The sequence below is a fragment of the Panthera onca genome, chromosome B2 (genome assembly GCF_046562875.1).
Source record: "Panthera onca isolate mPanOnc1 chromosome B2, mPanOnc1 haplotype 2, whole genome shotgun sequence".
NCBI lineage: Eukaryota > Metazoa > Chordata > Mammalia > Carnivora > Felidae > Panthera > Panthera onca.
This window is the reverse complement of record NC_138343.1, coordinates 128,880,653-128,896,805: the sequence shown is the minus strand read 5'-3', so window position 1 is coordinate 128,896,805 and position 16,153 is coordinate 128,880,653. Positions and strand designations below refer to the sequence as shown.

General features: G+C 39.6%; 1 protein-coding gene and 1 pseudogene across 6 annotated transcripts in view; one reads left to right on the top strand and one right to left on the bottom strand.

Moving 5' to 3' along the window:
* The window catches only part of PHACTR2 (phosphatase and actin regulator 2), a 273,426-nt gene that overhangs the window by 117,152 nt on the left and 140,121 nt on the right, over positions 1 to 16,153 (bottom strand). The gene's annotated exons all lie outside the window — the stretch shown is intronic.
* LOC132666349 (NADH dehydrogenase [ubiquinone] 1 alpha subcomplex subunit 5 pseudogene) lies at positions 12,986 to 13,330 on the top strand (annotated as a pseudogene).

Here is a 16,153-nt window from a genome sequence, read left to right as displayed (position 1 = left end):
CACACACCCCACACTGACATTTCCTTCTTCCTTCTCTCTAAACACGTTAGGCAATTCAGATGTTTCCTCAGTCTTCACTTTCTTTCTCCTAACTGGAAGAGTCAGAAAGCCAATTTAGTTTCATGGTAAAGAAACTGGAAAGGCACCTTGTCCCACTATACTGACACTAAGTCCAAACTGCATTTGTTTTTCCATTCTTTTTGGGCATTCCATGTGAGAATTTGAATCTCTTAGAAAACATGAAACCACACAGAAAACCCTAAAGCCGTATTTTTAACCTGAGATCAAATTCTGTCAAAATATAACATTATGAAGGTTTAGCCCTGTATTGATACTTCAGATGTTTGCCTCACTAACTACATCAGAAACTGATAGAGCTACAAGGCCCTTCACACAGCAGCCCAGCGTTGTGGTGGCAGAGAGCTGACCACACAATGTAATGTGCTCAATGACTAAGGAATCATTTTTAAGACTGGCAAGCAGCAGCAGCAAGGTTTTGTTCCATTCTAAACAGAAAATACCACCTCTCCTATCTCACCTTTCAACCTCACCTTTCAAGGAGAATCAAATGTCTCCTGTTATACCAGTATCTTAAGGGGAGCAAACACAAATGGGGAGATGAGTGGCTCTTACCGTGCTCTATATTAAAGCTCCCAGAGAAGCACAAAAATGTTTTCTTTTGTCTTACTCTTTAGCTTATTTGGCACCCTGGTGACATCTAGTATATGCTAAAAGAGAGGAAGGAAGGAAGGAAGGAAGGAAGGGAGGAAGGGAGGAAGGGAGGGAGGGAGGAAGGGAGGGAGGGAGGGAGGGAGGGAGGAAGGGAGGAAGGAAGGAAGGAAGGAAGGAAGGAAGGAAGGAAGGAAGAGAGAGAGAGAAAGAAAGAAAGAAAGAAAGGAAGGAAGGAAGGAAGGAAGGAAGAGACAAAGAAAATCATTTTAAGTATAAACATAGACCTATAAGTACCACTGAGAGAAAACATGGGCCTTGGGCTCAGAAAGACTTGAATTTAATAATCTGTTCTTCCATTTCCTAGCTGGTAATCTTGGGCAAGGTCATTCAACCTTGTTCATAGTCTCTTCCTCAACCATAGAAGGGGATAATACAATTTACCATTTGGGTTGTTGCTAGGGTTAACAGAAAAAATACCCGCAAAGGGTCGTACTGAGTCACCAATATTCAAGAAAGGTGAAGGTCTTCCACTACTTTTTTCCCTCCTCCTACACAATCAAGTGGAAAGGGGACTCTTAAAAGGTTTTGAGGAGAATAAATCATAGAAAGTGGGTTATTTACAATTTGGAGCAACTGGGAGAGTGAAATGTCTTTGAAAACTATTTTCCAGGTCTTCCAGAGGGCACCAGAAAAACAAAAACACCCTGTACAAAATGGACTCCTGCACAGAGCCACCTGTGTTCTCCACTGGTCTCAGGACAATTGCTGAGAGCTGCAGAGAACCAGCATGCACCCAAGGGAAACTGCCATCAGCCCACAGCAGAAGTGCCCTGGGGGGAGTCACAGAGCAAGAAGGTTGACATCACCTACAAGACTGGGAGAGAATCACTAGAACTGGATTTGGCTCTATTTCCCACCAGCTGGGAAGTTGCACAGTTTATTTTTACGCTTGTACCTGCAAAAAATAAAAAAGTAAAGTGAAAAACTAAAAACAAAAGAACCTATTTTATTCAAAAGACCTGTTGTTTACTTGGTGAATCCTTACTGAACCATGTCGAAAATTCACTTAGTGAACTGTCTACACCTAGTTGAGCTACACGTTGTTGTTGCCTTTAGTTTTTTTTTTTTTTTTTTTTTTAAGTCTGTGCTGTTTAAGAAGTGTTGCTATAGTGGCCAAACACAGGAAGTTGCGTTTTACTCCTGTTTCCAAATATGCCTAATGTCAAAATCTGAGGAGAAAAAAAAAAAGTTCCGTTTCATGACTCTGTTAACCTCAGATTCTTTAGTGTTAAGGCCACCTTTAAGTTCAACATAGTTCCTAAGTCCTGAAGGACTCATATTTACTGAGAATCATCATCTACTGGTCTGGCTAAGAAATCACAGTCAAGGGGACCTCTGTTTATTCTGCACCATCCCCTTTTTGCGATCTAACAGGAACCTTATGCTCTTTCTTTTTGCCCCTGGGACGAGATACCCAGCAATGAAAACAACGTAGGAATGGCACTACCAACACCATAAGTCATTATTCCTTAAATCCTTATTAGTTATTTCCATTGTGTATAGTAAGCCTTCATCTTTAGACCCTAGGATACTGAGCTTTGAATCTGAAATGCCGAGCTTGAATCCCATTGAAATGTTCTCACTTGGAAGTACACCATTACTCTGTGACTTGCAAACGTTGTTAGAATGAGTGTTTGGCCTATTCTGATCTGCTACGTTAAAAAACCAAAGTGACAGGATCACAACCAACGGGTGTGGAGTTTAACTGAAAATTCCTGCACATCCCAACTCCTACTCCGTCACCATTTAGATTCAGATCAGGGCCCAAAAGATTATTGGATCTGGCATGCAGCTTCTTAGGAATGCCTCGTATCTCAGCCATCTCAAGGTCTAACTTACTTTTAGGAAACTCCTGCTCCAAAAGAGGCCAAAAAATTAAACACAGTAATCTCTTAGGTGACTGGAGAGTTTTAAACCCTTTTAAGGGAGAATCTAGGTTCGTAGGATTCTGACACACCCATCTTACTGGTGTGTTTACAGGGCTCGAGGGACCTGTTCCAAGTAAATTAAAGAATTTGGGACCTCAAGGAAGTGGGTGTGTTTTTGAAGCACTATCTTCATGTCTTGTGACAAGACGAATAAGTCCACCCAGTCTGTCCATCCCAGTGAAGAGTTTCCTGTGAAATTCAGCAAGAGATAGGAAGCCATTATTGAAAGCTGGCTAGGTGCTTTGCAAAGTGTATGGGACATAATATAAATGTGTTTAGTCACATGTGAATCATCCTTGAATTACCAACCTGATTCAATGGGGCTGCTGCATTTTCTGGCAAGAACATTCTTGCTCTGGCTCTACTTTGACAGGTGTTTTAACACTATCTTTCTTTAGCATCCCTATTCATTTTATTTCTTATTTTAGCATCTTTTTGTGAAGAAACATGTCACTCTGCGGGATATCAAACACATCTAAGATAATAAAAGCATACAGAGTAAGAAAAAAAATCAAACACAGAAAAGAGGAATATATATATGTAGTGACATTTGGGAATAAAGCATTTCTCTAAATAGTGTGCCTCACATTCAGGGATCTCAAAGAAGATTATAAAAAACTAGTCAGGTGGTACTTATATAGTTGCTGACCACACTGGATTAGCATCTTCATAAGCATTTTTTTTCTTAGCATTACTCAATTTGGTACTCCACTCACAAGGTAATTATTTCTTATACAAGTATGGCAGAAACACAGTGTTCACATAGACTATTTTCTAATTTTACCACTTATTCTCTTTATATTCCATGCCTTATCTCCTAAGTGGCACTGCCTAGTGACACTGATTGGCTGCCATTGCCAAAAAACACCTTCGATGCATCCTCTTACTCCGGCCATGTCTAACCGAATATGTAGCATCGTTGAAGACGAGCAGGAAAGAAGCTATAGTCTGTTAAGAAGTGCAATTGAAGAAACCAGAAAAAAAGACAATGGATCCAATGTGTTTATGGGCCACTGTGAATGGATCTCAGTTTGTAAACTTGTTTGAAGGATAATGGCAATGGCTGAATTTTGTCCCCCCAAATTCAAATATTGAAGTCTTCATTCCAAGTACCTCAGAATGTGACTGTATTTGGATAGAAGGTCTTTAAAAATGAGGTCATATGTGTGGGCCCTAATCCAATTACCAGTGTCCTTGAAAGACAGTAAGACTGGATAGATGTGTGGGTTCACAGACCATATGGGGATACTGGGAGAAAGTGGCAAGGAAAGAGACCTTAGAAGAATTCAAACCTTGATCTTGGACTTCTAAGTGCTAAGTGAGTTCTTAGACTCCAGAACTGTGAGAAAATGAAATTCTGTTGTTGAAGCCAACCCAGTCTGTAGTAATTTGTTATGGTAGCCATAGCAAACTAATACAGACTTTTCCTCTTATCTGTTACGGAGTCTATTCGTACACTGAAGGTAAAGTGAAAATGTCACACAGCTTTCAACCCCATCTCTACCCCGCCCTGCCTAACAGAGGGGAAAAGAAAAGTTCTTTAAAGGCTTCTGCTAGGATCATTTTATAATGGCCTTATTAATTAAAACACCATCATTTGAAAAATGAGGTGTCCGTGTGTTGTGACATTCCGTGGTCTGATGACTAAAGGGGACTCGGGTTTTTTTTAAGTGTGCAGTTCTAGATCCTTCTTAAAAATCTCCAGTTTGATTTTATTCTTTTCATGTTTTCTTTAAAAAACTGGCAGCCAAGTACTTTCCAAGCGACAGAACACTAGTTGCGCACATATGTATATAATTCCATTTTAGTAGACTTGAGGAAAATGAAACACTGCTCTGTTAGGCACACAGAACATTCAACATGAGCTCAGTTAACTCGTTCTGGCTTATTCCAAGTTTCCATCCTCAGCTGTCTCCTCCAGCCTGGCAGGTCAGCACAAGTTAACTTCACAGATGTAGAAGAAATTTTGAAAAACACAGAATCCCTTTAAATAGATGAAATCGGCAATTGCGATCCTGAATCATCCTGTCACGTTGCCCTTCTCAGTCCTGTGGGCTACCCAGCTGTGTGGTCAGAAACATTTTTATTCTGGAAGGAAGGTCCAGGGCAATGCTCAGCAGGCCCTCCTCAGAACACCTTGGGCAAACAGTGGCCTTTCCCGGGGGAGGCTCAGAAACCCTTCAGAAAAAGCTTGTAAGAGACCCCAATTAAGACTGGAATTTACTTCACACTGGGCAATGTACTGCAAAATAGGCACATCGTTGAAAGGAAAAGACCCCTGAAATACAAACAGGCAAAAATAAAGAGTCAAACGTTTCCAAAAGGAACATATGAAAAGAATTTCTAAATAAATGATTGCTTCCTTTTGAAGTTTTCAGGATTTGCTGCCCACATTTCTAAAAGAGAAAAGGTCTTGGCCTCCTTTTTAGAAAATGTATTTGACTAAAATCTTTCTTACAGTCCACCCCACGCATTATTAAACACCTGTTCTAATCCAGCCCCTGCTCTGTCGCTTTGGTTCCTCCTTAATTAGCACACAGCCACCTCCAATGAAGTTTACAGGTGTCTTCCTAAAAAGGCAACCGACTCAAAGTTCTGGGTCCTTTCCTTAAACAGCAATTGCCATTCTACAGACAGCTTCTTTCCCTTTGAATGTAACTGTATTTACCTGAAACCCAACTCTTGCGGGAAACGAATTATTTTGCAGTCTGTAGTATTAGCAAAATGTATGTAAGAGCAAAAAAACTTCTGGCAACGTGATTTTGCCAAAATTGTCCTTGACAATGGGAATACTTGCTCAGGAATAGGACATATTAATGACCAAATTTATCAAGGCATTGGGTACAGAACATCAGTGTGTTTGAACTGGACATTTTGTAACCTCTACTTCACGTCAAGAGAAGTCACACATTGTTAATGAAGAGAAAGTCTTCATCTGAAGCCATTTTTTAAGACACTGCTAACCTCCAGAGGATGTTTCTCACATTAAGAGCCTTCTGGAATACTTGCTCAAAATGCAGATTCTGAGACCCCACTCCAAGATGGATTTTGCTATTCTAGAATATGTTGCCCAGAACAGAGTATTTTTCCCAAGCATACTAAGTGATTCTCACAATCAGGCAAGTCTGTGAAATATCATTATTACCTCAGTAAACATATTTTTAAATTAGTCCATTCAACTATAAAACATTAAACTTTCATAAAATATTTTTTTAGACTATAATAACAAGAGCACGTCAAAGTTGAGTTCTCGTGTGACAATTGTTCAAGAAAGTCTTTTGCAATTAATTCAAAACTATTTGCTGAAGAGAAAAAAATTAATCTACATGAAGAGAAAATGTTAATGGTGATTAATTATAAGTGGCAGTGGATATTTTTATGTATTACAGTTAAGTTTGCCTCGCTGCCTTACGACCCAGCCAAGCTACTGAGCAAGTAGAAAGACAAAATAAAGATGCCTTCTTATATAGTAGGTCTCAAAAAAACCATGCCCCATGAGCTTTTCTCAAGAAGCTACCTGTGTGCTCTGTCTAAATAAGGAAATAGACCCAGAAAAAAATAGACGTTGATCTAGGAATCTAAACATCCAACACCAGACATAAGTGGAAAGACTCCCCAGCCTGATGTGAAGAGAGATCCAGGGAAATAGGCAGCAAGCTTAGAGGAAGCCACAGTCCAATTTGGTTACAGTTCTTCAAGATGAACTTGACAGAATAACAAAAGTGTTTGAACATGCCGAGAAGAGATTTACATAACTGGGGGAAGATTTGGGGATGAGTATGCAGGACCCTTAGCAAGCAAACAAAAATACCAGTAAGGAAAGCAAAAGCCATGCAGGAAAGAAAAAGTAATCATGGTTTACCACAGGCTTAGCTATCATCAACTTTTTACACAGTTACACAGAATACTGTTCTAATCAAAAGTACAGTGGAAGAACGCTGGGAGGATGAGAACAGTAGGGAAATGTGTGATGGAGGGGAGTGGGTTGGCAGGGGTCAGAGAAAGGGTGAAAAACGAAGCTGTATCTTCAATTTCCAAACTGTGAGTTCAGTGACAATGTGTCAAACTGAACAATCGATAATTAACAAGTAAGCGTGCTATTTAGAGACTGGAGGTAAATACTGAAGAATCCATTTAAACAACTGCAGGTTTCTTGGACACTACTTAACTTTTCACTCAATGCCTATCACTCTACTAATATCTGAACTGGCCAAAAAGGGCTGTTCATTTATTCAATAGTTGTGTCAAGCATATACCTCAGAATAAGGCAGATTAGGGAACAAGATAAGGTCCCTTAGCTTCTGGAGCCTAGGTTCTAGTGAAGGAGGTATTGAAAAAGAAACATGTAAAGAAGCAGGATAGGGGCACCTGGGTGGCTCAGTTGGCTAAGAATCTGACTCTTGATTTCGGCTCAGATCATGATCTCATGGTTCCTGAGATCTAGCCCCGCATCGGGCTCCCTGCTGAATAGCTTGGAGCCTGCTTGGGATACTCTCTCTCTGCCCCTCTCCCCACCCCCACCCCCCCACCACTCTGGCTTGCACGCAGGGCATACTCAAAATAAACAAATAAACTTTAAAAAAATATTTAAAGAAAAAAGCAGGATTATCTGCGAGATAAAAGCAAAGAAGGAGAAAGAACTGCGGCTTGAGGAGCTAGGCAGGCTTCTCTGAAGAGGGCTGGACAAGGAAGGTCTCCATGAAGCTGGCAACTGAAGGAGTACGCTTTGGAAAGAGCTAGCCAGAGAGTGTCCCTTTCATCCCAGACAAAGAGGGAGCAGCAACTTCCAAAGTCACAGGTAAGAACAAGCAAGGCTTGTCTGGTGACTGGAAAAGGGAGTAAGACTGTGGCACGAGGGGGTGTGGGGGAGGGGCAGGGGCCAAGGATCAGAGAGGATCCTGTGGCCTTGTGGGCCAGAGTAAGAAATCTGGATTTCATTCTAAGGGCAATGGGAAGACGCAGGAAGGCAGTGAGTAAGGAAGTGATGTGATTTATGTTTTAAAACATTACTTTGGCTGCTGTGTGGAACGTGAATTGCAGAAGGCTGAGAACAGAAGCAGGAGACCAGCTCCACCTCACTACGGTTGTGCAATGACTGTGGTCAGGGCCTGGATGGTGGCAGTAAAGATAGAAGTGGGTGGACTAGAGAGACATTGGGAAAGGAAATCGTACAGGACACGTGGATGGTTCGGTGAGGAGGGGAAGGGAAGACTCAAGGAGGCCTCCTCAACTTCCAGCTAGAATGCATGAGGTGGCTGGAGGTATTATTTGGTGACATGCAGAAAGTTCAGGGGAGAAGGGATTTGGTAAACTCAAGCTTTCTGTTTAGACCTCTTACCTGTAGGATGCCCATTAAGGACCCAAGCAGACCTGCCCCACAGGCTCTAGCATATCTGAGCCTAGAGCGCAAGGTGAGAGCAGAGCTGCAGATACAGACGTGGGCATCACCCCGCTCCCGTTTCTCCAGCCACCCCCCAGGTCGGGAGTTCACTCCACCTTGCTGGATTATCCTAGCGGACCTCTTGGCCGTGGGGAGGTCTCCCCCAGGAAATCCATACTGCGTGCTCAGCAGGCAGATTCATCCCCTGGGGCAAAGCTGTAATCATCTCTCATTTGATAAAAAACCTTCAGTGCTTCCCACCGCCTGTGTCCTTCTTGCCTTTCAGAGCCAGAATTCTTGTCCCCCTTCTGTACTTTCTGGACTCCCTCATTTGTCCCCACAATTCTCCAGGGGTCCCTTTCCTCCCACTTTCCTTTCTGCCCATCTCCACTAAGCACAGACCCTTGTGGGCAGGGGCTGTGTATGATTTCCCTTTGAATCTTCCCCCATGGCCCAGCACAGAATCTTCCGTGTAATCACTTCATTTTTTTTTAATTTTTAGAAATGTTTACTCATTTTGAGAGAGGGAGAGGGAGGCGGGGGGGGGGGGGGAGTGAGAGAGAGAGAGAGAGAGAGAGAGAGAGAGAGAGAATACCAAGCGGGCTCTGTGCTTTCAGCGCTGAGCCCCTATGCGGGGGGGGGGGGGGGGGGGGGGGGGGTGGGGGGCTGGAACTCACAAAGAGCCAGATCATGACCTCAGCTGAAATCAAGAGTCAGTCCACGACTGAGTCACCCAGGTGTGCCAGTAACACCTTACAAAATGAGCCAATTTGCAGGAATATATTCACCAAGCACATACCGGCACAGCTTTCCAGGTTATTCCTAAGCAAAACACCACTTAAGTCCCTCCTTTGTCAACCAAAATTCCCTTAGTGTTAATGGCTGAAATGTTATACTTGCCAGAAGGTTTATATGAATAAAAACATCCAGCCCCTTGAAACAAAAATAAATGGAGGCATAAGCAAATATAAACGATAACAGAGCAAACTTTTAAAAGCAATGTTATTTGCCCATTCCCTTCTGGGGAACAAAAACTGTTGTTTTTGGTTTGGGTTCCCCTGCTCAGATAGCGGTGGGATAGAGAGTGGACCAGAAGTGTTTATTTGCTTAAGACTATTTCTACCTCAAGAACACTTTTACGTAAGTTGAGTCCCCACTAAATATGAATCTTTACTCCCAAGAATACAGACTCCCAAGAATGGGCAGTTAGCCCATTACACTGAAGTCCCTCAAGACCAGAAAGGGTGTTGGAACTTCTCCTTTATTCAAGTTAAAGAGGCTTATTTAGAGGATCAACAACCCAGAGTCCTTATCTCCTGCCCTCCTGCATTAAGTAGGCAAAAGGTGAAGTCTGACTCCCCCACTGATTGTTATCCTCTCAGACTTTGGAAGATAAAATATATTTAAGCTAAAAATATTTGGAATATTACTCATTGACCAGACCTGATGAGCTGTGGACCAAAGAGAAGTAAATGAAATTCAAATTTTTGCTCATTTTCTCTCCAAGTGAGGGACATTTGCATTATGATCAAACAGACTAAGAAGAAAATTAACCCCCAAGAGAAGATGGCTATAAGGACCTATATTTTTGTTTTCATCATGGAATTCACAAGAAAAAATAAAGTGGCTGCAAAATGGTCAATGATTTTAAAACTGAGTTGATTTCATGCCAGCTAGAGAAAAGCCAATACGGTTACAGGGCAACTCATGGCTTTAATTCCAGCGGAGGTCCCGGCAGACCCTGGATATGAAATCCCTGGCCACGATCATGTCCAAAGCAGACGAAAGCAGAAGCTACCACACTATTCCTCATAAATGAATTTCCTCTCTCTCTGTGTAGATTTGTCTTCATGCACATATTTTAAAAATAGAATCATTATTTTAAACCTGCATTTTTATATTATTTATTATATAAATCACTTTTCAAAATTATGTTTTACACCATTTTTAAGTAGCTTATTCCATCACATGATTGTTTCCCACATAACTGAAAACATTTCTTGGTGTTCAACTGCTATTTCCAATTTTTGGCTTTCATAAACATTACCCCAGTGAGCAAGTAATTATTTCCTTTACAATATGCTCCTAAAAGTGGAACTGCTGGGTCTGGGTGTATGCACATTTTAAGGTTTTTAATCATCAAGCTGCTCTTCTGATAGGTTGTACCAATTTAAACTATCACAAGACAATCATCTGAGAATCATTCTAATCCTTGCTCAGTGCATACGTGATCGATAGCATCTTTTCTTTTTTTTTTTTTTTCATTGAATTGCTAAAACTATTTCATATACCAATTGGTAAATTATGTCTCTTCTTTGGTTAAGTAATGTGGGCAAGGTAACTCTTATGCTTCAGTTTTCCTCATCTGGAAAATGGGGATATTAATAAAATTGATGTTGTGAGGAGATTAAAAATTTTTAATAGTTCCTACAGTGAGTTCAGTTTCTTATTGATTTCTTTTTCTTACTGATTTTTAAGGGCCTTAGTCCATAAAGATATTAATTATTGTTTTCAATATATTTAATGCAAATATTTTGTCAGGTTTATGATTTCCTTTTTCAATTTTCTGATGATGGGGCTCTTAGCTATGCATACGTTTTAAAATATCATTAAAGCATTCACTTTAAATCAGAATAAGTTACAGAGATCCAATATTCAAATACAAGAAAAATAGAAAAGGAAAGCGTGACTCTTTAGTTTGTAAAAAGGAAAAGGATTGATAAATTTGACTATGTAAAAACAGGAATTTTTATATGAAAAAAAAACAAATTTAAGAGGTAAGAATCACATAGAAAAATATAAGCACAAGGCTAATCTCCTTTAAAAAAATCTCCACAAAAAGCTGCAACAAAACATAAAATAAGGCTATAAACAATTCAGAGAAAAAGAAATACAAATACCCCACTTTACTCATAATCAAAGTGAGATATCCCTTTTTGCATATCGACTGACATGGGTTTTTGCAAATTAATTATGCATAACATTGTGGTCAGGTACAGTCATGTACAGTGTTCACTGCACAAGGACATCTAGCCAAGGGGGTATGTTGGGACTCAATTCCTGCTAATGCTTCACTTGTTAAATCATGTGCCTGCAGGGCGGCCTCAACCAGAGGGAGGGACTTCAGTTTCTCACAAAGCACTATACGGTCTAAGAGAAACCCTGATACTCCTGTGGTGTTGGTGAAGAGTTCAAAAATGGAATTCTCATATACTAAGCAGCCTCTTTGAGAGTAATTTGGCAAAGTCTACTAAAATGAAATATAAAAATCTTTTGACTCTACAATTCTAGGATTTTATTGGTACACGTAGTTCAAGATGTTCATATAAAGATGTGCATTTCAGCATTTTTCATCATAGCACATACATAAAAGAACCCCAAAACAATCTAAAAATACAAACCTAAAGTATAAAAACATTAAGTTCTTTTAAAAAGCATTATATACCTACAGATTATAAAATTGCTTGTTTATAAGATTAAAGAGATTCGGTGCCTGAGTGGATCAATCCTTAAGCATTTGAGTTCGGCTCAGGTCATAATCTCACAGTTTGTGAGTTCGAGTCCCACACTGGGTGATCTTAAGCCCCACTTTGGGTGAGCCCTGTTCTCTCTGTCTCTGTCTCTCTCTCTCTCTCTCCCTCTGCCCCTCCCCGCACCCACGCGCGTGTGCTTTCTCTCAAAATAATAATAATAATAATAGATTAAAGAGATTGATATGGAAATATTTTGAAGTTATATTACATGAAAAGCTCAAACTCTAGAGCAGTAAATGTAGGATGTCTTGCTTGTGTTTTGATAAAGATAAATACTTGAACGAAAACTGTCTGAAATGGGGGGAAAAGAGTTGTTCATTCCAGGTTATAATTGGTAAGAGACTGAGGTCGGGGGGGGGGGGGGGGGGGGCGGGGAGTCAAACTCACTTTTAGCCTGAATCACCTTGTAAAGTTTGACCTTTGACCATGTGGCATGTTATTTTCATTAAGGCAATTAAACTCTATCCTTTTTGCTTTCATGATTTCTTCTTACAGAGATCCAGGTTTACACAGAAATGGATAAGTATTCTGTGCAGAAAAAATATAAATCCCTGACCAAAATATGAAAACCTAGAAACACAAATACATATAGATTCCATCATGGCCTAGATGCGATGTGCAAACTTTATTCACTCATTCCTTTGTCTCCCCAAAATCAAAGAGTGGCTTTCTCTGCCCTTTTAACTCAAGGGCTGAGGCGGAGCCTGGGGGGGGGGGGGGGGTGCTGAAGAAACAGCTACTAGATTCAGATACCACCCTTCAGACAACAGAGCCAGAGTAACAACAAAATTCTTGATGTAAAAAACAAACATAACTCTCATTCATATGATCATTGGCTTAAAGCAATTGGGCTGTTCATTGACAATATCATTGATTCAGTCATACATTCAACAAACATTTATTGTGTCCAACCTAGCATGCCTTATACGTGGCGAGGGGAATACTGAAGTCTCAATGCTTCTAGGGCATGAGGCCAGAGGGTACTAAAACCACCCTATTTGGTGACATATCCGTTTAGCCTGTGCTTAGAAATAATGGATCTAGTCCTCAATGAGATACTAGCAAACCAAATCCTGCAACACATAAAAGGATTATACACCATACCCAAGTAAGCTTTATTCCAGGAATGCAAACTTGGTTTAACATCTGAAAATCAATTAATGCTATATTAATAGAATGAAGGACAGAAAACACACAATCATCTCAAGAGAGCCACCAAAAAAAAAAAAAAAAAAAAAAAGTCTTTGACTCTTGCATGATAAAGATGCTCCCAAACTAGGAATAGAAGGGAACCTTTTGATAAAGGGCATCTATGAAAAGCCCACAACTAACATGACGCTAAATGGTAAAAACGGATTGTTTTCCCCCTTAGATCAGGAAGAAGACAAGAATGTTCACCCTTGGGCTCTGTCATGGTGGGTTTGCTATAAAAGACCATCAGCCTTGTGGGACTGGCTAGATGTCAGAGTCACAAGAGAGGCTAAGAATATTGTAAAGTTTCTCAATGTTCTTCAGCAAATTCCTAAAAATACAGCATATAGAAAGTATACAGAATAGATTACAACTGAGAAGCTGAATATGGTTAAAGCAGAATCAGGTGTTAAGAAATTCAAAGACCAACTTCAGGGTGGCCAACTATAGGAGTGATTCTTCAGGCTGAAAATGAACTAAGTCTGGCCAGAAAAATGATACAGTGGAAATCAAGGTAGCCTTTAGAGGAAGAGCCTCCTGCCAACCAATGGAAATGGCCAATATAATCATTATTAAATGACTAGTGTGGTGATAGAAAACCAATGTAATTAAATGTTCTGTTATATGAAAAGAAAAAGAAAGAATGTCCACTCTTGGCACTTGTATTTAACATGATAGTGTATAATGAGTGAGGGCAATTAGACAAGGAAAAGAAGACAAAAGATCTTCAGATTGGAAAACAAGAAGTAAAATTATCTCTATTTGCACATAAAATGTTATATATAGAAATAATAAGGAATGCACTGAAAAACTATCGGGACCAAAAAATGAGTTCCACAAGTTTGTAGGGTATAAGATGAATGTGTAAAAATTAGTTTTTGCATATTATATGCTAGCAGACAACGTTCTCAAAATGAAATAAGAATATAATTTCATTTATAGTGGCATCAAAAATAATAAATATGCAGGGATAAATTTAACAAAGAAGGAACAAGACTTCTATGCTGAAAACTACAAAACACCGTGGAAGGAAATTAAGGAAGATTTCTAAATAAGATCTAAACTTCTAAATAAGATCTAAATAAGGTCTAAATAAGATCTAAATAAATGGAAAGATGTTCGTGTTTACAGACTGAAAGACTTCACATTGTTAAGAGAACAATATTATTCAACACAATCCCCATCAAACTCCCAGCTGGCTTTTTTGCAGAAACTGACAAGCTGAATGTGAGATTTATATAAAAATGCAAGGAGATTAGGATGGCAAAAAATCCTGCAAAAGAAGAACAAAGTTAGAAGACACTTTTCTGTTTCAAAACTTGCTGCAGAGCTATAGTAATCTAGACAGCACAGCATATTAATAGATATGTAGATCAACAGGATAGAAGTTCAGAAATAAACCTTACATTTACTGTCAGCTGATTTGTGACAAGGTGCCAAGACAATTCAATAGGGAAAGAGTCATCTTTTCAACAAATGGTGCTTGACAACTAGATATCCACATGCAAAAGAATGAAAATTAGAACCCTACAATACACCACACATAAAAATTAACTTAAAACAGATCACAGATCTAGGGGCACCTGGGTGGCTCAGTCTGTTAAGTGCCAGACTTCAGCTCAGGTCATGATCTCACAGTCTGTTAAGTGCCAGACTTCAGCTCAGGTCATGATCTCACAGTTTGCAAGTTCAAGCCCCGCACTGGGTTCCCTGCTGTTGCAACAGAGTCGGCTTTGGATCCTCTGTCCCCCCTCTCTCTGCCCCTCCCCTGTTCAAGCGTGTACATTCTCACTCTTTCTCTCTCAAAATAAATAAATAAATAAAAGTTTAAAAAAATGTATCACGGACCTAAATGTAAGAGCTAAAATTATAAAACTCTTAGAAGAAAACTTAGGTGTAAATCTTCTTGACATTGGTTAGGCAATGGTTTCTTAGATAAGACTCCAAAAATACAAAGAGAAGAAAAAAAGGTGAACTGGAAATAATCAAAATTTCAAAATTCTGAATTGCAAACCATATCAAGAAAGTGAAAAGACAACCCACAGAATGGGAGAAAGTATTTGTAAATCACATATCTGGTAATGACTTATCTCCAGTATATAAAGAATTCTTTTATCCCAATAACAGGAAGTCAAGGGGCACCTGGGTGGCTCAGATCATGGTCTCATGGCTTGTGAGTTTGAGCCCTGCATCAGGCTCTGTGCTGACAGCTCAGAGCCTGGAGCCTGGTTGGGATTCTGTCTCTGTCTCTCTCTGCCCCTCCCTGACTCATGCTCTCTGTCTGTCTGTCTCTCTCTCTCTCTGTCACTCAAATATAAATAAACATTAAAAAAAAATAGGAAGTCAAATTACCTAATTAAAATTGGGCAAAGAATCTGAATAGACATTTTTCCAAAGAAGACATATGGATGGCCAACAGGTACGTGAAAAAGATGCTCAATGTCATAGTAATTAGGAAAATGCAAATCAACACCACTATGAGATACAACTTCACATTTACCAGGATGGCTAAAATCAAAAAGATAAATAACAAGTATTGGCAAGGATGTAGAGAAACTGGAAACTTCATATACTGCTGGAGGGAATGTAAAATGGTACAGCTGCTTTGAAAAACTGGCAGTTTCTTAAAACATAACATAAACATAGGATTACTATGTGGCCCAGCAATTCTACTCCTAGAAATATACCAAAAAGAAATGAAAATATATGTTCACCGACAACTTGTACATGAAGTTCATAGCAGCACTCTTCATAGAACCAAAACCTAGAAATAACCTAAATGTCCATCAACTGATGGAAAGAGAGAGAAAATGTGGTATATTCCTATAGTGGGATGTTACCCGGCAATGAAAAGAAATGAAGGACTGATACATGCTACAACATGGATGGCCCTTGATAACACTATGCTGAGTGAAAGAAGTCAGTCACAAAAGGCCATGTGATGTTATGATTCCATTTATATGAAATGTTCAGAATAAGCAGAGAAGATTTGTTATTTAGGGCTGGGGGTTGAGAGGGATGGTAAAAGAGACTGATGGTTGCACAACACCGAATATACTAAAAAATAATGAAGTGTACATTTTCAGTGGGTGAGTTTGGTATGGTATGGTAATTATGTCAATACAGCTGTTTTTAAAAAATAGAAATAATGATTAATGGTCTTCCTAAAACTTCGAGAAATAGATGCAGCCCTAAGCTGAAAGGTTCAAAAGAGCCTAAAATCAAGAGTGAAAAGCAAGCTAACTTGTGGCCTGTAATGATTATTTTACAAAAGCCCAAATCAAACATCTTCTGTGGTCAAGCATAACTTTTTATTTTAACTCACTTTCTATATAAATCGGTTGCACAATTTCTCAACATGATTAGTCACTTTATAGGGAATTATAGCA